Source organism: Petaurus breviceps, unplaced genomic scaffold (assembly GCF_028583685.1).
Source record: "Petaurus breviceps papuanus isolate PSGF00001 unplaced genomic scaffold, PetGlider_PUasm1.0 38, whole genome shotgun sequence".
Lineage (NCBI taxonomy): Eukaryota > Metazoa > Chordata > Mammalia > Diprotodontia > Petauridae > Petaurus > Petaurus breviceps.
The window spans coordinates 52,021,485-52,037,138 of record NW_027186304.1 but is presented as its reverse complement, the minus strand read 5'-3'; the positions used below and the strand labels follow the sequence as shown (position 1 = coordinate 52,037,138).

At 37.0% G+C, this 15,654-nt stretch overlaps 1 protein-coding gene and 1 non-coding gene across 3 annotated transcripts in view; both read left to right on the top strand.

Annotated features, from left to right (window-relative positions):
* Positions 1-15,654, top strand: part of NOL4 (nucleolar protein 4) — a 482,864-nt gene that overhangs the window by 171,379 nt on the left and 295,831 nt on the right. The window lies entirely within an intron of this gene.
* LOC138170754 (U6 spliceosomal RNA) lies at positions 269-370 on the top strand. The gene has a single exon (XR_011170733.1). It is a non-coding gene; the product is annotated as a U6 spliceosomal RNA (small nuclear RNA).

The window sequence follows — 15,654 nt, the reverse complement described above, 5'->3', positions numbered from 1 at the left end:
CAATAATATGTCTGGCATATAGTTCAAACTTTATAAATACTTGTTTTCTAACTTGACTTAATATTAAACACAAGGGCCAAGCATATGTATCTTAGATAAGCCCCTGCACACCTGCTTTAAGTCAGCACCAACCATTAATGAATGATTATTCTTTACATCTGACTATTTAACTGGTTGTGAATTTCCCTAATTGTACTATTTCCTATACTAATCTATGTGCAATTTTCCAGAAGAATAGTATGAAATAAACTTTATCAAATGCTTTTCTAAAATTCATATATTGCTCACTAAAATTGAAATGATACAGGGAAGCTTAACATGACCCTTGCACAAGAATGGCATGCAAATTCATGGTGCATTCCATATTTTTCAGAGGGTAAAATAGAAATGGAAAGAATCTGCCAATCACCTCCTCCAAGAGACACCAAAATGAAAACTCCCATGAATATTATTGCAAAATTCCAGAACTCACAGGTCAGAGAGAAAACGAATCAAGTAGCTAGAAAGAAAGACTTCAAATATCATGGGGCGGTCAGGATCACAGTATTTATCAGCTTCCTCATTAAAGGAAGGGCTTGGAATATGATATTCTGTAAGGCAAAGGAGCTAGGATTACATCTAAGAATAACCTACCCAGCAAAACTGAGTATACTGCTTCAGGGAAAAAATGGATATTTAATGAAATAGAGGACTTTCAAGCATTCTTGATGAAAAGATCAGAGCTGAATAGAAAACTTGACATTTAAACATAAGACTCAAAAGAAGCGTAAAATGTAAACATGTAAAAGTTATAAGGAACTTAGTAAAGTTAAACTATTTACATTCCTATAGGACAAGAGAACTTTATCATTATTAGGGTAGTTAGAAAGCATCTATTTAGAGAGAGAGCATAAGTGTGAGTTGATCACATTGAGATGATCTCCAAAAAAAGGGGGGGAATGAGAAACAGGGATGCACTGGGAAAAGAGAGGAAGGGAAAGGTAGAATAGGGAAATTTTTCTCACATAAAAGAGGCATGAGGTGAAGAACTTTTACAGTGGAGGGGAAAATGGAGGTGTGTGGGTGGCAGGCAATGCTTGAACCTCATTCTCATTGGAATTGATTCAACGAGGGAAGAATACACATACACAAACACACACACTCAGCAGGGTATAGAAATCTACTTTATTCAATTGAGAATTTGGAGGGGAAGGGGATAAGAGATATGGGGGAGGTGACAAAAGAGAGATTGAATTAAGGAAGGTGATAGAAGCAAAACAGACTTTTGAGGAGGGACAGGATGAAAACAGAGAGAGAAGAATAAACAGAAGAAAATAGGATGAAGGGAAATGCACAGTTAGTAATCATAACTGTGGATATGATGAACTTACCTATAATCCTATAAAATGCAAGCAGATAGCAGAATGGATTAAAAACCAAAATCCAGGGAGGCAAAGTCAAGATGGCGGAGTAGAAACAGGACTTCTGCGTGACTCTGGCTCCCACCCCCTCCAATTCATGTGAAAAATGACTCTAGACAAACTTTGGAGCTACAGAACCCACAAAATAACACAGAGAAGCTAACCTCCCATTGAGGATAGCCCGGCAGGCCGGCAGGAAGTGTCCAGTGCAGCATTCTGGGAGCCCAGCCCAGCCCTCCTGGAGACTGAGGTTTTAGCCTTGGGTCAGCCTGAATAGCCACCTGCTAGAGGGACTTCAGATCACCAGCACCTGTGTCTGTTTCTAGAATTATCAACACATAGGTGCTAAGGACAAAGTGAGAGGTCAGTGCAGTGGGGACTTGGGACCTGGGAATTTGGGAGTACAGTCTGGACTTTGCCCCCATTGCAAGAAGCAGCTAAGGTTCCACAGCCATGTAGCCACCCACCTTGTGGCTACTTCAGAGCTCCTGGCCTGCAGATTGTAGGGGGACCAAGTGACCAGTCTGAGGGGTAATCACTCTTGCTTTAACCTGTTTGGATCTGGATCACTGTCTAGGGTGGAGATCCTGGGGTGTAAGAACAGTCTGCAAGAGCATGTGGAGGCTTCAGAGATGGCACCCAACTAATAGCTCAAGCAGCTGTGAAAATCCCAGTGTTTGGGATAAAATTCCTTTTTCTGGTAGCAGAGTTCTACAGTGGCAAAAGGCTCAGATGTCAAGTAATTGAGTGGCAACATGAGCAAGCAAAGGAAGCAAAGGAAACAGAGCATTCTGACATTAGATTCCTATTTGGGGGACAAAAAGGATCAAAGCATGGAACAGGAGTAAGACAACAAATCAGAACTCCTGCACCAAAAGCTTCCAAGAAAAATATGAGCTGGATACAGGACATAGAGAAGATTAAAAAGGATTTTGAAAACCAAATAAGAGAAGTGGAGGAAAAATTGGGAAGAGAAATGAGAACGATGCAAGAAAATTATGAAATGAGAGTCAACAACTTGACTGAAGAAAATAACACCTTAAAAAATAGACTAACTCAAAAGGCAAAATAGGCTCAAAAAGGCAATGAGGAGAAGAATGCCTTAAATAGACTAATTTGCCAGATGGAAAAAGAATCTCAAAAGCTCACTGAAGAGAATCATTCCTTCAGAATTAGACTGGAGCAAATGGAAGCTAGTGACTTTATGAGAAATCAAGATACTATTAAAGAGATCCAAACACATGAAAAAAATAGAAGGCAATGTGAAATATCTCATTGAAAAACCACTGACCTAGGGGCGGCCAGGTAGCATAGCGAGTAAGAGCACCGGCTCCAGTGTTGAGAAGACCTGAAGATCGAATCTCGGGCTCAGACACTTAGCACCCACCCAGAAATACCTGGCCGTGTAACCTTGAGCAAGTTACTTAACCCCAATTGCTTAGGGGTGGCCAGGTGGCTCAGCGAGTAAGAGCACTGGTTCCAGTGTCGGGATGACCTGGATCAAATCTGGGCTCAGATACTCAGCACCACATCCAGAAATAACTGGCCGTGTAACCTTGAGCAAGTTACTTAACCCCAATTGCTTTAAAAAATAAAATAAAATTAAAAAAAAGAAAAATCACTGACCTGGAAAATAGATCCAAGAGAGATAATTTAAAAATTATTGGCCTTCCTGAAAGCCATGTTCAAAAAAAGAACCTAGAAATCATCCTTCAAGAAATTCTCAAGGAAAACTGCCCTGATTTTTTAAAACCAGAGGGCAAAATAGAGGTTGAAAGAATCCACCAATCACCTCCTGAAAAAAGATCCCCAAAAGAAAACTCCTAGGAATATTATAGCCAGGTTCTGCAATGCCCAGATCAAGGAGAAAATATTACAAGTAGCCTGGAAGAAACAATTTCAATATTGTGGAAACACAATCAGGATAACTTGGGATGTGGCAGCTTCCACACTGAGGGATAAAAGGGCTTGGAATATGATATTCCAGAGGGCTAAGGGGCTGGGATTAAAACCAAGAATCATCTACGCAGCAAAACTGAGTATCAAGTTTCATGGGAAAATATGGTCATTCAATGTAATAGAGGACTTTCAAGCATTCTTGATGAAAAAAACAGAGTTGAATAGAAAATTTGACATTCAGATACAAGAAGCAAGAGAATTCTACATGAGAACGTAAACGGAAAAGAAATCATAAGGAACTTATCAAAGTCGAACTATTTACATTCCTATGTGGAAAAGTGATAATGAGAATAGTTGAAGGGAATAGAAATGTGTGTGTATGTATGTATATGTCTATATAGGAGAGTATATGGCTATATAAATACATATGTGAGTGTGTGTATATATGTGTACAGGTATACATAGAGGGCACAGGACCAATTTAATAGGAAGAGATGATACTTAAAAGGTGAAATTAAGAGGTGAGAGAGGAATATAGTGGGAGGAGATGGGGAGAGGCAGAATGGGTTAAATGGAGGGGAAGAACAGGAAGGCAAAAGGGAATGAGTCAACCTTATTCTCATTTAATTTGGCTTAGGGAGGGAATGACATACACATTATGGTATCTCACTCTATAGGAGAGTAGAGGAGAAGGGGAGGAGAGGGGGGATGATGGAAGGAAGGGTGGGCTGGGGCGGGGAGGGAAGTTGGAAGCACCCGCTTTTGAAAAGGGACAGGATCAAAGTAGAGAATAGAACAAGTGGGGGTGGGATAGGATGGAGGGAAATATAGTCAGTCTTTCACAATATATCCACTATGGAAATGTTTTGTATAGCCACACATGTACAACCTATACTGAACTGCTTATCTTCCCAGTAAGGGTGGGTGACAAGGGAGGAAGGGAATGAATCTCGAATTCAAAGTTTTAAAATCAAATACTCAAATATATATATACTATTACTAATACTATTTCACATGTGATTGGGAAATAAGATATATAGGCACTGGGGCATAGAGATCCACTGGAAAAGTCTAAAGGGGTATAGGAGAAAATATGGGAGAGAGCAGATTGGAGGAGGGGATATCCTGTGGGACTGCTATTTTGGGGTGGTGGTTAGGGGAAAAACGGGGAGAAAATTTGTAACTCAAAATCTGGTGGAAATGAATGATGTAAATCAGAAGTTAATAAAGCATTTAAAAAAATAAAGGAAAAAAAGAAATGACAGATGTTGGATGGGAGAAGGGAAAGTAGGTATACTAATAACCTGTTTTTGGAGTTGTGAACTGATACAACCATTGCAGGAAACAATTTGAAAATATACCCAAAGGGTATATAAAACTGTTCATACCCTTTGTCCCGTCAATACCATTATTAAATCTCTACTCCAAAGGGATAAAAGGTAAAGGACCTAAATTTACAAAAAGATTTATAGCAACTTTTTGTGGTGACAAAGAATTGGAAGTTGAAGAAATGCTCATTACTTGGGGAATGGCTGAACAAGTTGTAGCATGGGATTGTGTAGCTCCAATACAATATTCACAGCACTAACAACAACTATGAGTATGCCAGCATAATTCTGAATCACAAAATATAACAGACTCTCCATATGGAAAACAGAAGCAAAACATTTATTCAGATACAAGAAAGCCAAATCCCAACAGCAGAAAGTCAAATCCATCATAGCAACAAAGAAGCTAATACACCATAACACAGCAGGGAGCCACACCATCCTTTAGCGTTCCCTTATACAAACATTCACAAGCCTAAGTGTCTCCTTGCCAGCATCTTCTCTCCTCCTTCTGTCTAACTGCTCTGACTCACAGCTTCCTCTGTGCTCTGCTTCATCCATTCAGCAAACTCCTCCCACCACAAACTCCACATGGTGACATTCAACCTATTAGAGGTCAGAGAAGATCTACAAATTCCCATTACCATTACAGATTGTAACGGAGTACTGTTGTACTGTAAGAAATGATGAGCAGAGTGGTTTCAGGAAAAAATAAACAAACAAGAAAGACCTATATGAACTGATGCCAAGTGAAATAAGAAATAGATCATTATGTAGAGCAACAACAATGTTGTAACGATGATAAATTTTGAAAGACTTGGGCTACTCTGATCAAGATAGTGATTCAAAAAATTTCAAATTCCAAATGACTCATGATGAAAAAATGGTATCCACCTTCAGAGAGAGGTGCAAATTTTTGGCCTACTTATGTATTTGTTTGCTTGTTCATTTATTGTTTTTTTGGGGTGGATTAATATGGAAATATGTTTTGCATGATTTCATATGTATAATTGATATAATTTTGCTTTCCTTCTCAATGGGTGAGGGAGGGGTGGGAAGAAGGGAGAGAATTTAGAACCTAAAATTTATAAAGAAAATGATATTAATAAATAATTTTTTAAAATTCATGTAAACTCTGTGTGTGTGTGTGTCTGTGTCTATGGAATATACAACAATTTCCTGGTCTACCATTCTGGAAACATGGACAAAAAAGAGAGCTAGTTTAGTCTGACAACCTGGTTTTTTTTTGTCTGTTTTGTTTTGTTTTACATTATACTGGTCTTTTTTGTTTGTTGCTCTTTTTCTAGATGTATACTAACCATGTCTTCAACAATGTATTTTAAAATTTCCCCAAGAGTCAAAGTCAAGCTCTCTGCCCTTTTTCAGACTCCATTTTCTTCCCCTTTTTTGAAAGCCTAGAAAACACTGATACTTCTCCAATCTGTGATATCTTTCCAGTTTTCAGTGATCTTTCATTGATCTATGAATATGATTCAGCAATCACTTATTCCATTTCTTTTGTCATAGAATAATGTAATTCGTTTGGTCCAGATATCTTGATATCATCAAGCGTAGCTAGGTAGATTTAGCTATTTGTCTACTTCTTTGGGGTATCACCTCTCCACTAGCCATTTTGTCATGTTATTTCTAGTGCAAAGATAAATTGTCTGGTTTGGTTTCAATCATAAGTTTTTAGGGACTTCTGGGTAACATGAACAAGACTGAAATCTAGACGTTTTCTCTAATTCTTCTGAACCTTTAAAATCTTGCATTAATAGTATTTGTGTGCCAGAGGTGAAGCAATCTCGCCTGTCTCTACAGGCCAAGATAGCAAGAAATCTAGCCTTTAAAAGTCTTAGGAATTAGCAGAAACACTAATCACTAACATATTCATCACCCATGCCCCCTTTATCCTTCAGACTCTGGAAGGTTTGGCACAACCTGAACTAGTAGCTTATGCTCTGGAATTGACTCAGTAATTATTTTGCTGATGTTGTACTATCTGCCCTCCCACCCTGTCTCTGTACTCACATTCTGTGTCAACAAACACAGATCTCAATTCTGCCTATACCCATTCACTTGTGGGAAAAGGAGGGGTATAAGAAAGCCAGAGACTGCTCTGTCTCAAGAGTAGTACACTCTTCCTCATGCAGCAGCATTCTTCAGAGCAGAAGAAACTGAGGTAGAATACCAGCATGTGCATGGGGCTTTTCCAGCCTTGAAAAAAATGGGGATTCACCTCTATGAGGGAATAGAATTATTCCCCCAAAGGATTGAGGTCACAGGGGAGAGGAAACTGAGACAGATTTGAAATACATTCATCTGGGATTTGTCATCAAAAGTGAGGGAGTAAGAAATTGAGCAATAGGGGAATATAGGGAAAAAAGACAAAATTTACCAAAGATCTCAGTAGGAAAAAAATTCAATTAAAATCCCAGAGCACAAGCAGATAGATAAGCAGGGAAAATGTTAAAACAAAAGGGACTATGACCACAAGATATCCAAATGACTGTAATGGGATAGGGGAAGAACCCTTGTCTAGAATCTAATCCTCTAAAGTCTAGAGTACAAATATGGAGGTTCTGGGTATATGGGACATAGGTGAAATCTATAGTTAGTGCTATTAGACATCTGGGTTAGTGAATACATGGGGTTCCAGTCTTTCATTCTGGACCAAGCCACTCAGCATAAGCCATGAGCTTCTGGGCCATCCCAGAAGATACCTTTCATACCCTGAGGTTAGGCTCCATGATGACTATGAACTTTCTGTGTAGTAGGCCCTCTTCCACTTTTGGCCCTCTGAGGCTCAGAATCTCTTGTGATTAGGTCTCTGGGACTCAGCTAACTTACGTGTCTCACCAGTCTTGGTTTTATCTCTTGAAAGGTACCCAGCAGTTTCTCAGTGGTCCTGCACACAGCAATCCAAAACTGTGTGGGAGTAGTGTAGGGCTAAATGTCATCAGTGAATAGAGTTATAGAAAATCAGTTAAAAGATGAACATGTGCTTTTGGAACTGGGGAGACAGAATCTTAAAACTTCATGGGGAAGGATTTTGTTAAAAAAAAAGGTGACAGATAAAAGACAAAATTTATAAGCAACAAGCATTTATTAAGTACTTATTATGAGCCAGGTACTTTGCTATCATGAAGATACAAAGACATAAATGAAATAGCCCCTTCTGTCAGGAACTTGCATGCTGTGCACACTTAAAAATAGATACTATATAAATATACACAATATACTGAAAACACCAATAAGAAAATCCAAATCAGTATCCATTGACCAAGCATTTATTTCTCCTTAGGTGGCTCCAAACTGAAATTCAAGCAAATGTTGAAAGATTTAGCAGAATGTTCTATCCATGCAAAAATGAGAGGATGTGAGGATTCAGAGAGTGTTACTCAATACCTAAAAATGATTATGGGCACAGATAACACATGTTGACCCCTACTCTTCTTCAACAGAGGTTGATAGATGAAGTGATGGATCTGTTAGGGCTCCACTTCTTTCATCCACCCTCTTCTTGGGTATACTCTTGTAGTGATTGACTTCTTATCTGTCCTCAATTATACCCTTTCCTAGGACAACCACGGGCAATTGTAGAGTGCCAAAATGAAGGCATTCTGATGGTTATTTGAATATCTGGTTGTTTTCATCTTGAAGTCTGGAGCTTGTTGTCTGAGACAATCTCTTAATTGGTGTATGCTAATGGTACAAATCATTGGCCATAAAATTCCTAATCTATCTCACTTCTTGGTATATGACAATCAGCTGTATACAGCTGTATCACAGTATCTTTTGAAATATACCTATAAGTAATATTCTATAAAAGCTTATGGTTTTCTATGAAATCATCTTTCTTATCTTTTCTTTAAAATAGTTATCAAAAAAAGGTTTACTGATTGTCTTATATGAGGGACTAGTACTTAAAATTATATGCAGGACAGGTAAATAGGATAGATTTGTACAATTACCTAAAATAGACATAAACTAATGATAGATGTTATTACTATGCAATGTTTAATTTAGTGAAAAATTAATAAAACATTGATTTTAATAAAAATGATTTATAACAATATGATTAATAGGAAATTAAATTTAATAGTTCTTTACTGTGCTAAGTTTTAATTAGGAAAGCTATTAAAATGTTTTTCAAGCAGAACACAAAATTCCCTAGTGAAGTTATGTTGTCTGGGGAAAGTAATTTCCTTTGTTCTGCAAGTTTGTTTTCCTTTAACCATTTTTCATTGGTTAGGGAATTTTGACTGATACCTAAGAGTAAAGAACAATGACTTTTCTTAAACAAATGTTTAACCCACATAATTTAATCAATTCTTCACAATGTTAGTGTTCTAAATTAACAATTGTTTTTTGCTATTTAAAAATGTGAAAAATGTGTTTTCCCCTTTATTCTAGATTCTGCACTGCATTTTCAAAAAGGAAATCATTTACACAATGCAGAAAAAAGTGGTGAATTCATTTAATGAATTATTCTGTGTCAAGGAGGCTAAAGCTGATGAAGCTCTTTTCAAAGACTTTTCTCCATAGCAGTTGTTCTATAAATAATTGTACGACAGTTTGTGGAACTATAAGGCGCCTTATAAGTAAAGTAAAGCAAGTAGATAATTAGGAATAATGTTGCTGTTAAATGGAAAGAACTCTGATGGTTGAATTCTCTTTTGTAAGGCTGGTCTTTTTATTATTTGCAATTACTTATAAGTAGAACTGTAGTATTTTTTTTTTACTTTCAATGACAGGGAAAGAGCAATTTGGATTTAAATACCGACCATAAGTTGGAATAAGATAAGCCTGGTAATGCATCTTTTAAATGTCTGTTGTATGTGGTGTGTGTAGTGTGTGTGTGTGTGTGTGTGCTTGTATGTGTGTATGTTTCCCAGGAGACCAATAGAATATAATTTTCTTCTTGCATTTAGGGTTTATTTCTTAGAACTTGTTTACAATTTTCTGGGAACAGAATTTAACTTTCAAATGTAACTTACATATTTGCTACTAATATTAGAAATTTGGTTTGTAGAGAGTATTTGAATTTGTTTAATGGGAATAAGCTACAAAATATAAGCTTCTGTCCTATAAGAACAATGATAGTATTAATAATACCTTTATCTATAAATATATATATTGATTATGGTTTACAAAGTCATTTCTTCAAAACAACCTTGTGAGGAAAGTAGTGCAAGAATTATTATCCCCATTTTACCAATAGTGAAATTGAGTTTTAGAAGGGGCCTTGTACAATGATGCCTTTTAGATAAGTAGACTACTGATGAAATTTGCTCGACATTAGAAGACATACAGTTATATTTGTTCATCATTTTAACATAATTTAAACATAAGAACTGTTAGTTTTAGTGGAATAACATGGGAGATTTGATAATATTTTCAAAATAGTTCAAATTAGCTTTCTATTCTGAGCAATTTCTACACACCTGCAGGATGATTCTAAGGCTTAAGCTAGGAACCAAACTTTTCCTATAAAACTATAATCACTGAAACATATATTTGATATTGTCCATTTTGTTCAACCCTTCAAAAATTGTCCCTGTTTATATTATATATAGCATTTCAATTGATTTTTCTATCAGTGAAAGGAGAAGTTGTTTTGCTTGATAAAACATGATAGTGAGTTTTAGGTGCCCTAGGTCATGCTTTGGCTAAAAGAAAGGCATATGTTAGCATGCAAAATTTAAAAAAAAAACATAATGCCTATACAAAGGTTGAAAAACTGTTTCATTTTTAAAGTATTTTTTAAAATGTAATGCTATGAAATGAATGAATGAAAAAGCATTTTTTTAAAGTGTGGTGTACAGCACTAAGTATTACAGGAACAAAAACATAAAGCAAGGACCATCTTCTGTAGCTAAAGAGCTTATGTTCAAAAAGGGGAGAAAACATAAATAGGGAAATGGTGACTAGGATAGGGTATTGTGGTTGGTGAATTGGAGTAGATTGACACACTTCCTCAAGTAGAAAAAGCGTGATTAGATTGATTCTGGGAGTAGGAGAGACTGGAAGGTAGAAATGCAGCTGCCTGGAACAAAGGAGAAAAAGTGAAGCAAGCCTGGAACCTCTTTAGAGGCAGTGAATTGACCATGTGACCATTTGCTGATCAGGTCAATAGGACTCAAAGTTGGAGGTAGGGTTAAGTTATGTAAAATAAGGAGCTAGGGCTAGAGGAACCCTGAGGTTCCTTCTAGCCTTCAGCTATGACTCACCCTCTACTGTGTTTTAAATATAGCTTATTCTTTGGGAGGTAATAATCCATCTGAGACCCAGAGAGTTCACTGGTGTGTCCCGGATTGTCTTTGTCAGAATTGTGCCAGCATCCATTACAGCATACCAAAATATAGAATTAAGCAGAACATTCTCATCTCAATTCACTACTCTATTAATTAAACAAATTTAAATAAAGCTAAATGCCCTTAAATTTCTTTGTTATTTTTGAGAGAAATATTACAAAAGCAAACTCAGGTCCCTTTTAGGACCATTTGATCAAGGGATCTTTGAATTTTAAAATGTAGGAATGAAGTCCTAGAGTCATCATATGAAAAGTGAACATTGTACATTTAGATAATCTGGGAGTCACTCTTTTTTTCCCTCCTAATTTTTCTCTTATATTTTCAGAGTGCCTAGTTGGCCTCTGTAAACTCCACTATGTTGAATTTTTTTGATACTTATAAGACTGGTCCCCATTGCTCAAACAGTTTGCCTTCCCTTTTGAAAATAATAGCATCAGCTCTGACCAAGGATAACTGCTGTGTTGGGCAAGGGGATAGAAGCTATGGTACAGAGTTGACAGTTGAGCCTAGAGATCAAAGACTTCACAGCAACAAAATCTAGATGGGGCCAAGAGAGTTCCAGATATTTGTCCTTGTAAAGTTCTATACAACATCATAATTAGGTGACTACAGATAGAAAAAGGAAGAGTTAGACTATGCAATATGATAAAGCCAGAAAGAAATTTCATAGTTGCTATTTTAGAATTTTTCTTTAACCAATACTCTAGGATGGGAGTTCACTACCTTTTATTTTGTGATATACTCTTCTGACTGTATCTAGTAAAGCCTATGATTCCCTTCTCAGAATAATGGGGTTTTTTGCCCTTTTTTTTGGATGGCACTTGGGGTTAAGTGACTTGCCCAAGGTCACACAGCTAGTAAGTGTGTCAAGTGTCTGAGGCTGGATTTGAATTCGGGACCTCCTGACTCCAGGGCTGGTGCTCTATTCACTGTACCACCTAGCCACAGAAGAGTAATGTTTTTAAATGCTTAAAATAAAATACAAAGGATTACAAAATAAACCAATTATACTGAAACACAGTTGTCAAAATACTTTTTAATAGTAATTTCATAGATCCCAGGTTAAGAACCTCTGCTCTGGCGTAAGAAAGACTTAGTTGCTGCCATGATATGGGTCTACTAGCCAGGACAACCTTAATGACAACAAGAAGAGAGAGCTGGAAGTGATAACATCCATCTACCCTAATTCATATAATCCTTTAAACCCTATTGAATTATTTGGGAACCTATTTCCCCTAACTCATCCCAATAGAAAATTCAGTTAACATTGACTAAGCCATTTTGTTGTTGTTCAGTTGTTTCAGGCTGATCTGTCTCTTCCTGACCCAATTTAGGATTTCCTTGGCAAAGGTACTGAAATCGTTTTCCATTTCTTTCTCCAGCTCATTTTATAGATGAGGAAACTGAGACAAAGAGTTGGGATTAAGTGACTTTCAAAGGGTCACGTAGCTAGTAAATGTCTGTGACCTAATTTGAACTCAGGTCTTCCTGACTCCATGCCAGGAACTCTATCCACCTCTCTACCTAGTTGCTATTACTGTGTGTTAAATAAATCCTTAGAACATCGAGTTTTAAAATCACATAACTCCTGCCTTCAAGGAGTTATTCCTCTGATAGGGATAGTGGTGTACTTATCACTTTGGATAAGTAATCATTTTGATATGGTTTCATTTTATGAATACAGGAGTCAGAAAGCAGTATGCTTCTGTTGACACTAAGCTGACTCAAAAATATGACTTTGAGCAGATGAAATTAGATTGAGCTAGTCACCCCACCTTTAGTTAATGAATTCTCCTGTCAACTGAGAGTTGAATTTTGTGAAATGCGGGTGTTTCATTGCTGCATTTCCTTCTGGAGTCTTTAAGAATTCATATTAAGAAAGCATGCAAAAGTTGTACCTTCAAAAAAAAAAGTGCAATACAGTGGTTGTTAAAGATATCACAGTAGCTGTTGATTGTAGAGAACTGGAATATGTCAAGGATTGTTCAGGCCATAATGAAACAGGATCAGTGTCACTAATGCACGAGGAATGTGCAATTGAAAACAAAACAAAAGGCCAAGAATTAACTATGTTCCAGACCTTGCATTAAGCACCCAGGAAACATTGAAAGGCAAAGTCAGCTCTTTGCCCTCCAGGATCTGGTCACAGCTGAGTCCTGTAGGCAGTCCTTGAGTCTGAGTAGGCAGGAGATTCTGGAAGAAATCAGTTCTACCGTTTTAAATAGAATGTAGGTATGATGGAACTTTCACTGGTTCTTCTGTTGACTGAAGGGACTGTCCAGATATATGGTCTTCCCTATTCCGTGCCTTGCCTTGCTTTCTTCAGCATACATATCCTTGGACAATGAGATTGCACCAACCTGTTAGGTGCTAATATAGGAATACTGTTAAAACACCATTGATGGATGAACAATATATCTTGAATACCCCTTTCTTTTTTTTCTTTTTCTAATATGAATAACACCTGCTCAGAATAACCCATATTTTCTATTGATTGTCCTTTTTTCCCCCTTCATGAAAAGACTTTACCCTCTCTGCATAAATGCTTGTTTTCCTTTATGGTTTTTTGATAAGATTTATCCACAGCTTCTGTGTATCTGCCTAGATCTCTATATCACCTGCAATAATGTAGTTTGTATTGTTGACAACCACACATGTCTATGGAAACATTCTTTAAAATTGCATATTTCTTTTGGAACCCAAACATGATCATGCATTGAGATATATTTCACTGGTATAATATAGTTGATACAGAGAAACTACTTCTCTGAAGTAGATATTTTTTCCAATGTCAAATAGAATATTCTATTCTTTACTGGTTAGCAATGTATTTATACAAACCTTTGATAAAAAGAAATAATAAACTGTCATTATAAAAACAGATCAATTTATACATTTGAGGGCACATTTCTGATCTCTTAATTGATCTGCTTAAAAGTGTGTTTGCCCTCTGAAGTATTTTAATGAGGGTAAGGTCAGTGTCTTACCTGTCATTTTAAAAAATTCTTACCAAGACCCTAAAATAGTATGTTGCATATGGTGGAGCTAATTTAAAAAAATCTCTTTATGATATATGAAATTTTGTGACCGTGATTCAATTTGAGTAATAAACTAATAATTATTATAGTTTATGTGGCTCTATAATTTGGACTTCCACCATAAAGGAAACACTTTGGAGATGCTAGACAAATAACCCCCATCCCCTCAGACCTATGTGACATGAATAATCACCACTTAGCTGAGCATGTGACACAGAGTGGAGATTTAATACATTCCAGTGTACTGACTGACTCACTCTAGTAGTAGGAAACAAAAGTCAAGACCTTTTTACTCCCCCTTATTGTTGTTTTTTTTATTTACTCAGCTAGCTGAAAAGTGCAGGGAGAGGCCAGTAAGTAATCTATTCTCTACCCAAGAGGCTCACTACTCAGTAAATTCCTTTCTTGTGTATAGAAGGTTCAACCTATACAAATTTTTGAAGTTGTAACTAGTTGTCAGGCAATTCCCAAAGTTTGGGTTTCCAAAAAATCTCGATTCTCTGATTAAGACAATAGATTCTGGGATTATGTTGCCTTGGACATTATCCTCCTCTAACTAGGGGACAGAAACTCAGGGGTGATATTGTCCACAAACTCTCTTTTTGGGCCATACGGATGTGTAGTTCCTATTTCTTTCTCTAGGACATTCCTCCACTGCCTTGGATACTGCCATTTATTAGATCAGAAAAGCTTACTCAGTCCTCTGTTCTGTGACCTGTGCTCAGAAAAGGAGAAAGAAATACAAAAGACAGCAAAGATTCTTGGGTCATGAGTCTTGTAACTAACCTTACCAACTTCTGGAGTGGAGGAGAGAGGAGGGAAGAATTTCTTGCCCACAACTTTTGTACCATTTCCAGATGAAGGGCAGAAGGGAAAAGGAAAAATAATGCCAAAAAAGCTGAGCAAGGCCTATTGGCTCTTTTTTATAGGTCAACACAAAGGGTGGTTCTACCCAACAAAGTTTATACTCCCAAGAGTCAGGGCCAACTAGATCCCTTTGGATGAAGTCCCAGTAACTGAAAGCCATCATCTAGGGGGCACCAAGGGACTGGCTTCACACCAACTAATTTATCTCGAAGCAACTCTAGTGGTTAAAACAATTGGGAGTTTTCTTTAGTCTTCTCACCAGAGTGCCAGAAGGCACCTTTCCAGGGAGGAAGAGATATAGACAATTTAAGTTTTTAAGCAAAGGCTAATCAAATTGATCAGGGATTTCCTTCATCCCTTTATGCATTAGTATTGTTCTTTTGAAGGCCTCTAAATAGTAGGAAACACTGATAGTGGAAAAGCAGTCTAAAATAGGGGAAATAAATGTGAACTTGGAATTGAAAGGACTGGCTTCAAATCTAGTTTCCTACAGTTATAAACTGTAAGCACAACCAATACCATAACCAATTCTCTTATCCTTTTTGAGTCTCACTTTCCTATCCTGTAAAATAGTAATAATGATACCTACAGTATAGTACCTATCTTTATAGAATCTCAAATTTGGAAGGGACCACATAACTGACCAAGAATATGTCTAGTATCTCTACAACATAGCCTTTGCTTGGAGATCTCCAGTGAAGTCCCATCACACTGCTTATTCACTAAGAACATCTGTCTAGTCGTATTTTGCTATTCTATATTGGTGCTGTCGATTTTTAAAAGTAAATTTTATTGGTATCTTTTT